Below are 11,311 nucleotides of genomic sequence, written 5' to 3'. Positions count from 1 at the left end.
GGGCTTGATGGTTTTCTATTTCATCAGAGGTGCCCTAGTTCTCTCTGGTTTCAGGCCATGGCCAAAAGATCAGCACACGCAGGTGATAAATATATTCTTTCTACCCCTTGGCCTTCTGTTCCCTTCTGGCAGCCTTCGTTAAAACCTTCCTGCACCCAAGTTCAGAGCACACATACAGCTTTTACGACAATCTAGTTTCTGCCTCTGAATGACATTGACTTGTTCCATCATCCTGGCAGAGGGGAGGGAAAAGGTAATAGAGCTTATAGAATTAATAGATCAGAGCAACAAAACTCGGCATGTGCCACAGATTAGTAGGAGAGTCCTATTTAGAAGAACTGGATCCTTCTCCCATCGCAGCCATGGCTGGAACAAAAAAGAGCCAACTGTGAGGAGGGAAGATAACAGAAGGATCAAGTTTCAAATCCCAGGCCAGTTACTCTCATGCAAACACGGGGATGGATTACAACAAACACTTTGTATTTTCAGCCTTTAAAAATGATGTGGGAAATAATAAAAGGATGGACGCAAAGAATGGACACAAAAGACACCTACCTGTCCTTTTTGGGCAGAAGCAGTACCAGTTTATTGTTCAAAGGCATGTTGAGATGATTGTGACTTTGGGATATTTCCTATCCTTCATGAGTGGCCTAGCCCTTGTTCAGAATTCTACCTGAGCAGTTCAAAACAGCTTCTGGGTTCAAGCATCAAGCTGCCGAGACACCACACAATGTAGAAAGTACTTCATGTTAAGTCAATCTTGAGAAGCAGCTGCCACATGTTGTGTAAGGATGCCATGAACTTTGCTGTGGAAAGATTTGGTGGGCAGACACACCACGGCTAATAACTGTAACATCCAGTGAGTAGGTGAAACTTCATATCTCCCTACCAGGACATAGTTGGCCTTGACAAGCTGCCAAAGAAGTGGTGAGGGCAGCGGAAGTGTTGGGCTCCAGCCCAACATGTGACAGTGGAGGGAGGCACAAAGGGGTCTGGTGGGCTGCTGCAGTGGGAGAAGGACAAGGGGCAATGAGGGGGCTCCACCAGACAATGGCAGCAGAAGGGGAGGCTGGGGGAGCTATCAAAAGGCCTGATGTTGTTTGATGAGCTATTTCTTGCATGTGGCATGTTATAGTATAGCACAAGCTGAACAGCCTGTCACAAGTGACCTAAACCAGTGGCCATTGGAGTACTTAATGCTATGGTAAAAAAAATTGCTAGTGATGTGCTTCATGGCAGCAGTCACTAGACATACTGAGGCATGCAACACAAGGTGAAGCTACCTTCCTCAGTTAAATGTGAGTATACATATCAACATTTGTCTCAAGCATCAGGCAAAGCAGCTTGCCCTGTGCCATCCTGGAATTATGGTTGCATAATTATGGTTGGGTCGTTAATGTGACCTACTTGTCAATTGTTGACAGTTTGTCCCCTCTTTGCACCTTCACAGTTGAATAAATTCTTCAAATGATTGACAGAGAATACAATGTATTGTCTTCTTTTTGTTTCTGTATACTCAGCTGCATCAGCAAGAACTTTTCACAAGATTAGCTGGATTCATGGGCAGACATCAAAGGCACACACAAACATCAAAATGATACGTTTCAACTCAAAGTTAAATCTATACATAAGAAATATAGCTTAATATGAGGAGCAGATAAAAGTGAGGATAGTGTGTGGAAACAAGGAAAGGTGAGCACATGAAAGTTGACCAACGTGAAATATGGACTGATTCCACACAAGGAATCTGCCCCTGGGCAGCCTCTCGTTGCTGACAGGTCTTAATGCTGCTTCCATGTGACATCAGCAGCAACCTGAGGCTGTGCAGGGGCTGGTGTAAGTTTCGTCCAGATTTGCCTTGCAATGAGGGAAATTGCCAAAACAGGATTTGCCACTTCTTGACCTATTATGCATGGGCCAGACTGCCGGCACTTGTGGCAGGGCATTGGGGGAAATCCTCAATTATGCCGAGGGCCCAGGGCCACGGAAGGCCCACATTATGCAAATGCGGGAACTTCTGCAGTCCCTGGGATACCACGGGTGCAAGCAGGGGCTGGGGCGGGCCCGCGCTGTGCATAAGTGAAAGCACCGGGCCTTTCGGCCCACCCTGCCCCGACCTACAGTGTCCCTATAGGGACACCGCACGCCTCTGCCAGCTCTGCAGAGCTGGCAGGGGCATCCCCTTGCCCCTGCCATAGTATGTGGTCGTGGCCGGCCCCCCACACTCCTCCTAGCCCCTCCCCATTCCCTGCTGCTACTTACAGTGCCCGGCATGCTTTTGTGTTGTGCCGTTAGCAATGCGGAAGTGCCTTTTTAAAAAATAATAATAATTTAGACATTCATAGGGGACACAAGTTTGAGTCCCCAAAACAACTACTGTGCTGGGATTAGTGGGTTGTGGTGATTGACAATCCGAGGAGCAGGAGGAGAAGTTCACTTTGTTTTCCCTTGCCACGTAGTTAGGAGGCAAAAAGCCATGACAAGGCAGAGGAAAAACATAGGTCTCCCATCAGAAAGCTTGCAAATGTGTGACTTCCAACCACGTGTTTGCAAGCAGGAGGTGGCACAAGCTTAACGCCTCCGTGTGGAATCGGTTATGGCATAGCGGGGGGGGGGGGTTATACAGAGAAATGTGACGTGCCACTACAAGACCTTGCAGATCCCCCCACTCTGCAGCTAGCCCCAGCCCAGCTAGCACAACACAACTCAGCCAGCGCTGTGCAACCAAGTCATACCTTTCCTGGGAGGAAAGACAGGAAAACCGAAGGCAAAAATGCAGATTAAGATAATTTGGCTGGTGAGTGGGAAATAGACAAGGAAGAAGGAAAAGAGGAGAGACTATGAGGGCTTTCAAGATGGAGGAGGCAAGAGAGATGCCATCACAAATCTCGGCCAGTCCCCTTCTTGTACATCCTATTACTGTCACTAGACAATATTGATGATGATTGTTTATGATTCAGCAAATAGATAATAGAAACTGGTATATTCTCCAGACCTAAAATAAATATATGATGTAAATACGTGCAAATCAGTGATCAAAGTAGCCCATAGAGGTAACCATTTTTGTTGTAGTTTTTTTTTTCTTACTTTGAATGCTTCCTTCCTGTTCCTTATGTTTGTCATTACTTGTGTTCACATTTTGTCAATGGTGTATGCTGATATAGCATTATTATTTTCTCCTCCGTTTGAAAGAACACTTCAGTGACTGTACCTTTGTCCATGGAATCTTTTCTTTCACATTTCAGATAGAAAAAAAGGCATGATTTTATAGTCAATTAAAGGTAAAGTACATGTGTCTATAGCATCATTGTTCTGCATTCTGCATTCAACTTAGGGGAAGCCTTTCAAGACTGTACAACTCACCTAAGTGATTTTCAAGAGAATAGAGAGATGATCTCAGTTTTATATATAATTATACAGAGTCCTGAGGATTAAAAAGCTACTATAGCATCTTGAAGCAACAGAAAAGAGCATGCAAAGGAAGAAATTTGACCACTTCAGAAAGACAGTGGCAGGACCCAGAGGACAGTGTACAGCATTAACAATTATCAGGTAAACAAAAATAGAATAAGATAAGACTTGATTTTGGGAGGCCCCCAAAAATAGACAGCAGGGTTCTACTTAACAATGGGCACAAACCGTATTTTTGTGGTCTGGTTCAATTAATGGTTTGTGAGATAACTACAAACCAAACCACAAATCCATATGAACTGGAGGTTATTTATGCTATTTAGGCTTGTAGCTTTTATGGTGTGTTTATTAATCTTGTATTTAGTCTATACATTTGAATTGTTTTATGGCTCATTGGTCTAGGACCATAAAATAAATATTGATTGATTGAACTGGAGATTGGTTTGCAAACATACCAGTTTGTATCGGCTTGTTTTCTATTCCCTCACAGCCACCCCGACCTCCACAGCTACCTTGTGCTCCTCCATGGCCTTCACCTTGATCACTGGAGTGCCCATCTTGGTATCTGTTGTCTTGTTTGCTGCTACCACCTTGATATCCACTTCCAGAATATGAAGATTTATAGCCATCATAGCCACCTCCTTGGGAACTGTTGCCAACACCACAATAACCTCCAGTTTGAAAGCCTGCATCTCTGTAATTAGTATCCTTCTCCACTGGTCCAGTCTCCTTGTGGCTTGTTTCCTCTTCTTTCCCCTCTGCCTCTATGGACATGACCACCATGTAATTGTCCTCCTTGTTCATGACTCTCCATGTTCATGACTCTCCATGTTCATGACCTTCATGACTTCCATAGGATGTCATACCCTCCTTGACTTCCTCTGTCATAGCCTTCTTAGTCACAGCCTCCTCAGTTTCCTCTGTCATGACTCTCATGTTCATAACCTCCACAGCCACCATATGATGACTTATAGCTACCTCTTCTACCTCTGCCTCCACCACCTTGCTTCTGGGGACCACCTTGTCTTTTTCTGCCATGGTGACATCTCAGGAGGCAAAGGCTCAATTTCACTGAGTCTCCCATCTCTGTCAGGTACCTCTCCCATTAACACCATATTAATGGGATAGGCAGTCTTCTTTCTGATAGACCCACTGCTGGACAGGTCTTGCCAAGCTGCTAGTAGTTGAGCAACAGGAACAGTATCTTTGGTTGTCAAGATGGCGAATTTCAGCTGATAAACTGAAGTCAATTTTTCTGTTTGGCTCTTTGCTCTGTCTGACCAACCAAATGAAGGGACAGTCACATCCAGATGATTCACTAACAATTTCCTCTGGACCTCTTGTTCATTGGATGTGGCTTGATTATTTTATCTACATGATTTCCTAATGTTTCTTTTTTTTAAAAAAATTATATTCCACTGCAGAATTGGAACATAGCAACTCATTTGCCTTTAAGCTCCTGAAAGATTTCACTACTATCACCTTCCTGAGCTTTTTGCAGAGGAGCACTCAGGCAGCTTCTAATTTTGAGCAGCAAACAGCTTTTTTTCTGATTGAGAAGGTGCTTTGCAATGCCTCCTGATATTAGTGTTGTATATGGGCAGTCCATTTCATTTCAATCTGGAACGCGTCTGCTTAACATGGACTGTTAGTGGCTTGTACATTTTCTTCGAGTTTGCAAAATAATCCTAATCCTGACACTGCCCAAATTGAAAGTTTGATAAATTCAATGGAACTAGCTTCACCGGAAACAGCCTAAATTTTAGCTCTGTCTTCTAAGCATGGGACTTTGTAACCCGGATCCTCCAGTGATTTGAAGATATAATTCTCCATGAGCTCATACTCCATCCAGAGATTTCAGAAACAAGACCATAGGTGCCACTCAAAGAACTCAGGGTCTGATGGACTTTTTGCCTACTGCAACTTTGAGAAATACTAGCCTGTCCTAATTAAACAGTGCTGAGTGAAAGGACTACATATTTTCACCTTTTCTTTTCATCGTAGTTCAGCCTGAAGCTTGAACAGATGATTTATATACATTTTGCTTTATTTGCACAGCCCTTCTAATTGGAGATACATGGCAGGAACTGAATGCAATACATATGCTGTACCTTTCAGTCTGCCTCATAGGGATCTGTGGCACCATGGATTACTTCTGTGCTTAAATCTGACCAATTTCTCTCTCCAGTTTCTGTCTTTTTTCTTTTTAAGGTCAGGCTTCATTTATTAAAAGTAAGAGTTAGGTTGGTGTTCTGGTCCTTGTTTGACATGGATTTAGAGTTCTCATCAGGTCAGTAATAGACAAGCAAAGGCCAAAAGACCTCAGCTTAACTCAGGGGAGGAGAGTGATACAAGGCTGATGACTGATTTTCCAGTGCTCGTCTGGCCACGGATTGGGTTTTTCCTAACTTTCTCTCTTCTAATAATAGAGACGGAAAGTGATAGCTTTAATCTGAAGTTTCTTAAACCATGTTCAAGTTACTTTTAAGGATCTTCTTTCTCCTTTTTCTCTCCCCAAACTCAGGTGCTGCTTCTTTAAGATGTGTAGTGCTGCACCAGTTTAGGGAGAGAAAAACCCGATTAACAACTCTTGCCATAATAGGGCTGTTTCTGCATGAGGAATCCACCCCATGACAGCCTCTGATTGCTGGCAGCTTTTAGAGCCACTTCCACACAATGTTAACTGCAACCCAAGGCTTCCACGGTGGTGGAGTGAGTTTTAGCTCAATTTGCCTTGCAATGAGGCAAATCGGCAAAACACGATTCACCACCCTATCGCATTTCCAATCAGGAAGCATCCAGGGGCATCCATGTACAGAGAGGGAAATCTGCAACAGTCTTGTCAGCATTGTCCCACCCCTGCACCCACTCTCCCTTTTCCCTTTTCCATTTCCTGCTACGTTGAGTGTTGATTGGTTGCCTCTGATGATTGACAGGCTGGTGAACTGCTACCCAAGCCAGCATTGCCATCAATACATTCTCCATCATGAAATGCTGTCCTCTAACAAAGATCAAGGGGAAACGGTACAAAGGTGTGCTGCTTGGTGGGTTTGCAGAGGTCACATGGGGGCGTTTGCAGGACGTGGATTGGCAGTTGCCCGAACAGCGGGTACGAAAATAACAGGAGAAAGTGAATCCCTACCTTTAGTCCAATTCAGTGGGTCAATGTAGTGCTGTTAATGCATAGCTTTGAATAATTCTCCTTTTTAAAAAAAAATTAAATTTCAGTACTCAGGGGACCTTTGAGGCCCCCAAACCACCACTGAGAGTTGATTGGTTGCCTCCTATGATTGACAGGCCTATGAGCAGTAAGTAAAGTTCATGTTGCTCTCTCTTCTGCCTAAGCCGCTGCCTCATACAGAGGAAAAAAGGCATGATGCGGCAGCAGAGAAACATGGGAGTGGGCTCCTGTATGGAGGGCTGCAAACACGAGATTTACAATCCCGCATTTGCAAGCAGGAGGCCACATACATTTTACCCCTCTGTGTGGAAATGGGCTATGTGCTGGCTGTTATGAGAGAGATGGGAGAGGCAGTGAGCTCTCAGGGAGAAAGGGCACTGTGGCCTGCCACCTCTGTCAGCTTTTCACAGCTGGAGCCCTGTGCTTGATTGATAGCATATAAATATTTCTAGGCAGAGCACCAACATTTCTTGGTGCTAACAAAGAATTCCCCTCATGCAAACAGCACAATCACAAAGATTTGCAAGGATGTGGAGTGAGGTCTATGAAACGGGGAGGGAGATTATGCTCCACTATTCTGTGGCAATAATTTTTCATCATTTCTGGATTAGCGGCTTTGAACTCCAAAAGTCCAACTGCATTGGGGATAGTAACCAGTCACATCTGACTGAACTAGGACTGGGGAGACCTAGGAGACTCAAATTCCCATAGAACCATATGAAACGTACTAGGTAAACTTTGTCCTGTGGCTCCCTCTAAACCTAATCAACATCACATGGTTGTCATGAAAATAAAGTAGGTAGGGGGGAAACATTTATGCTATGAAGAGGGGCAATGGTTCAGGGGTGAGGCCATGGCTCCGTGGCTGAGCATCAAGATCAGGTAATAGTTTCTGTGAAAGAAAACTGAGATCCTAGAAAGCCACTGCCTGTTTGACAATACTGACACTGGCAGATGCAGTATAAGGTTGCTTCTACTCTGACCCTCTTACAGGAAGAGGAGGATAATGCAATAGTTGGAACCGAGTATTAATACTGGCAGGAAACTCTTCTGCTTGTAAGTCATATATGGATGTCTGGATCCACCTTCAGATCCAACGCCAGCACTGCAGCTTAGCTGGGCCATACCCCCAAGTGCTAACAACTGATAGGGAGATACTGGAGGTACTGCAAGGTTCTATAGTCACTGGTCAGGTAGCAGAAGCAACACAGCTCTAAACATAGCTCTCTTGAGGCTTGTGGGTCTCAGAGAGTCAAAAGGAGATAGTGGCAGATGCAGAGGCTGCAAAAGTTATTTAAGCACTACAGCCAGCTCAAAGAGAACCATGTGAAGCAGAGACACCCTCCCCATCACCTGAGGTCCCTTGGGGAAGGTATAATGGGACAGGAAGTCCTCGTGGCAGTGGTGAGTGCAAACTTTACCCTCTTTTGATTTGTTTTCTTTGTAATTTGCTTTTGAAATCCCTAGTTTATTAGTATTTATTAATAACAGATCTAGATAATCATTTTTGAAGGACATCTGATGCAGTGGTAGAACTTCAGAAGGGAAGATCTATCCATAAGCAGCACTTCTCCACCTAAGTTTCCATATAGCCATAGCTTTCCGTACAGACATGGATGTGATCTGAAGGCACCCGTCACAAAAACCTTACTGAAGCTAAGCAGGTTTGGAGTTGATCAGCACCCACATGGAAGACCTTTAGGAAACCCCGTGGATGCCACCTTGAGTATTGCAAAAAAAGAAAGGTTGGCTATAATAACCTTCAATAAAATTGCAAGCTAACCCACTTCAATGAGATGAAGAATTCCTCTCTAGTATACCAAGTAATGTATGTTCACCATCGTACCTACTCTCAGGGTTCTCAATTAGGATTCATCATCAAAGTCTGATATTGTTAAAGTGAACTAAAGGGTCTCAATACCTCATTTATAAGGTTTCATTAAAAACTCTAGAGCTCACTATAAAATCCATTCAATGTCACACAGCTTAGTTTCCTACATTAAGATTTGTGGAAACAAATTTTGTGGCGAGGATAACGTACCATGAAAATACACCGTACACCATGAAATAAGCAATTGCTTACTGTGAAAATATACAGGCTAAATAATCTTTTACAAGTAACTTGAAACAAACACTCTATTGGTGCTAGTGTTCAACTTTTATTTTGCTTTCATAGTTTACAAAGAATGTGAATCTTATCTAACAAGTCCATTCTACTGACAGTGGAGCCTTCCTCCAGCAAGAGTTTTCCACCCTATGCCAGCAGACACCTCCACCATTAGCTGAACAAATGTTGGAAACAGTCCCATGTTTTTTGTTTGAATTTTCACCTCTGTGTTTCCTTTTCTAAGGGTTTCCATCACCAAAAATGTTGGACTTCAACAATGAGCAGAACCTTAAGAATGCTGATCTAAGAACACTGTCCTGGGAATAAGCCCCATTACATAAAGTAGGCCTTGCTTGGTGTAGTGGTCAAGAGCAGCAGCTTCTAATCTGGCGAGCCAGGTTTGATTCCCCACTGATCACAGTTCTGATAGAGTTGTTCTGGCCCAGCAGTAATATCAGGGCTCTCTCAGCCTCACAGGGTGCCTGTTGTGGGGAGAGGACAGGGAAGGAGATTGTAAACCACTTTAAGACTCCTGGTAGAAAAAAACAGCATATAAAAACCATCTGCTGCTGCTTCTTTCCTAAAGGGGGCACCCCTAATAATTCTGATGGAGAATATGACTCGGTCATGCAGACTACATCATGCATACACTTGCATTTTCTCGAGCATTTGCTGGCAGGGGCTCATGGGAATTGTAGTCCATGGACATCTGGAGGACCACAGGTTGACTACCCCTGCTGTAGGGCACCAAAAGACTCTGGAATTTAAGCACCCCACTCCCTGTGTCGTGACAGATATTTTCGTGCCTCCCAGCCCCTCCTTATCTTTTTGCTGTTTCAGTCTTGTCTGCTGCCTTTTTGCGCTTTTCATCTTCCACAAGTGGTGCTGGAAATGGCAGAAGAGAGCAACACGCTTTATACATGACTCTCTTCCTCCTGTCAATCAATCAAGGCAACCAATCCCCTTTCTCCATGTTAAAAATTCATACTTCTCTGTTTAAACGCCTATGCATCTAATCATCGATGCATAGCACTTCTAATCATAGATGCATAGTACTTTTTGAATGCCACCCCTTATGGAATCACAACACTTGATACTTTTAAAAAATTAATCTTGTTCCTAATTTGGGGGGGGGGGATACTAGAGAGGGATGCTTTGTGTAACATCTTTGGGGGGGATTATTTTTGGCATCATCTGCATGCTTATCCGCTTATTCGTTGCTCCAAGATGTTAGCCATTTTTTAAAAGATATTCCCATCCCCGGGAACAAGGGAGAGGGAGGCGCGTGCGAGGGTGGGACGAGGCAGGCTCCTTTAGTTTGTTTAAGCCTCCATACCTTCCCTCTGCTGGTTGCCTGCTAGTTGTTCTCCCTTAGCTAGTGCTAAATAGTGCTAAATAGGTTGGAGAATCCACTTTATGCTATTCCCCAACCAGCGCTTTAAAATGGAGGATGTAGCTGGCCGGTTACTGCCCAGACGCTGGATGTTGGCAACGTCATATGGAGGGGCTGGAATATAACAACTATGTAAGGTAAGCATTTCACTACATTTTATGGGTGCAGGAATTCCCTTATATCCCACCTTTCCCTTCTGTGATTCAAGGACACCCCCAGTGTATCTCAGCTAAACCATAAGTGTAAAATGAACCACAAATACAATTTTCCAAAGAAACCTGGTCCTGTAAAGTTTTTGATTCCAGTCTGGCATTTTCTGTTTACTGTCCTAATTCCTGGTCTGATTACCAGCTTGCTTCAAAATCAGAAGCTCTAGCAGAGTCTAAAAATAGAAGCCTGTCTTCTAACTTTCCCTGCCCAATCCCCCAAATACAGTTTAGACAGCTAATTCATTATACTGCACAATGCTAAAGTTTGCTGTGCCTGAGCCATACATAAAACAGCTCTGTAAGACTGAGGTCAATATATTTCTTCAAAGGCCAAGAGCACTGTGAAGAGATGATTTTAGATGTCCCTGCACAGTTACAATCAATGTCCTTGAATGAATCCCCTTCCTGTTTGAAACTGTTGTCATTCTCTGTATTCCATTCTGTAATGGATTCCCTCTGAGCCATCTCTACACCTTTGTTGCAAAGCCTGGTATCTTTCAGGAGGTGAATGTGTTTGCCTGTAAGACCCAATGGCGGGGCCTCCTCTGGTGCATAACCTCAAGCCAGGAACTGAAGGTTAACAAAAAGAAAATGGCTTCACAAAAAAGAAAGAGAGATAAATTGAAAGCTTTGGTGACACAATAGAGTTTGAAAAGCAGAAAGCTCCCTGGCAAGCAAACTCACTGAAGGTGATAAAACAATGCTATTTTTGGCTGGGTCCTGTGGTTCTGATGAGTCACTTGAGGAAGATGTATTGGGGTTTAAATAACAAAAAGCATGATTTGTTAACACTTCCCATATAGTCCCCTGAGCCTGTTTCCTTTGCAAATTGGACCTGTCCTTCAGTTGTTCCAAATGAAAAATAGTCTTTCTGACTTTGCAGGGTACTCAGTAGTCCCGTAAAAGTTATTTCCCATTTTGGGGCAAGAATCAGGCCTTCCTTAGCAGGCACTAATCTGGTAAACATTTTTCCTTAAGATTTGCAGGGAAAGTCACCTGCTATGTTTCCT

At 43.7% G+C, this 11,311-nt stretch overlaps 1 pseudogene; it reads right to left on the bottom strand.

Moving 5' to 3' along the window:
* Positions 1 to 325: 325 nt before the first annotated feature.
* LOC143836668 (protein FAM98A pseudogene) lies at positions 326 to 5,259 on the bottom strand (annotated as a pseudogene).
* Between the last annotated feature and the right edge of the window lie 6,052 nt (positions 5,260 to 11,311).

This window comes from Paroedura picta, chromosome 4 (genome assembly GCF_049243985.1).
Source record: "Paroedura picta isolate Pp20150507F chromosome 4, Ppicta_v3.0, whole genome shotgun sequence".
Classification (NCBI taxonomy): Eukaryota; Metazoa; Chordata; class Lepidosauria; order Squamata; family Gekkonidae; genus Paroedura; species Paroedura picta.
The sequence above is the reverse complement of the archived record's forward strand: the minus strand, read 5'-3'. Positions and strand labels throughout refer to the sequence as shown.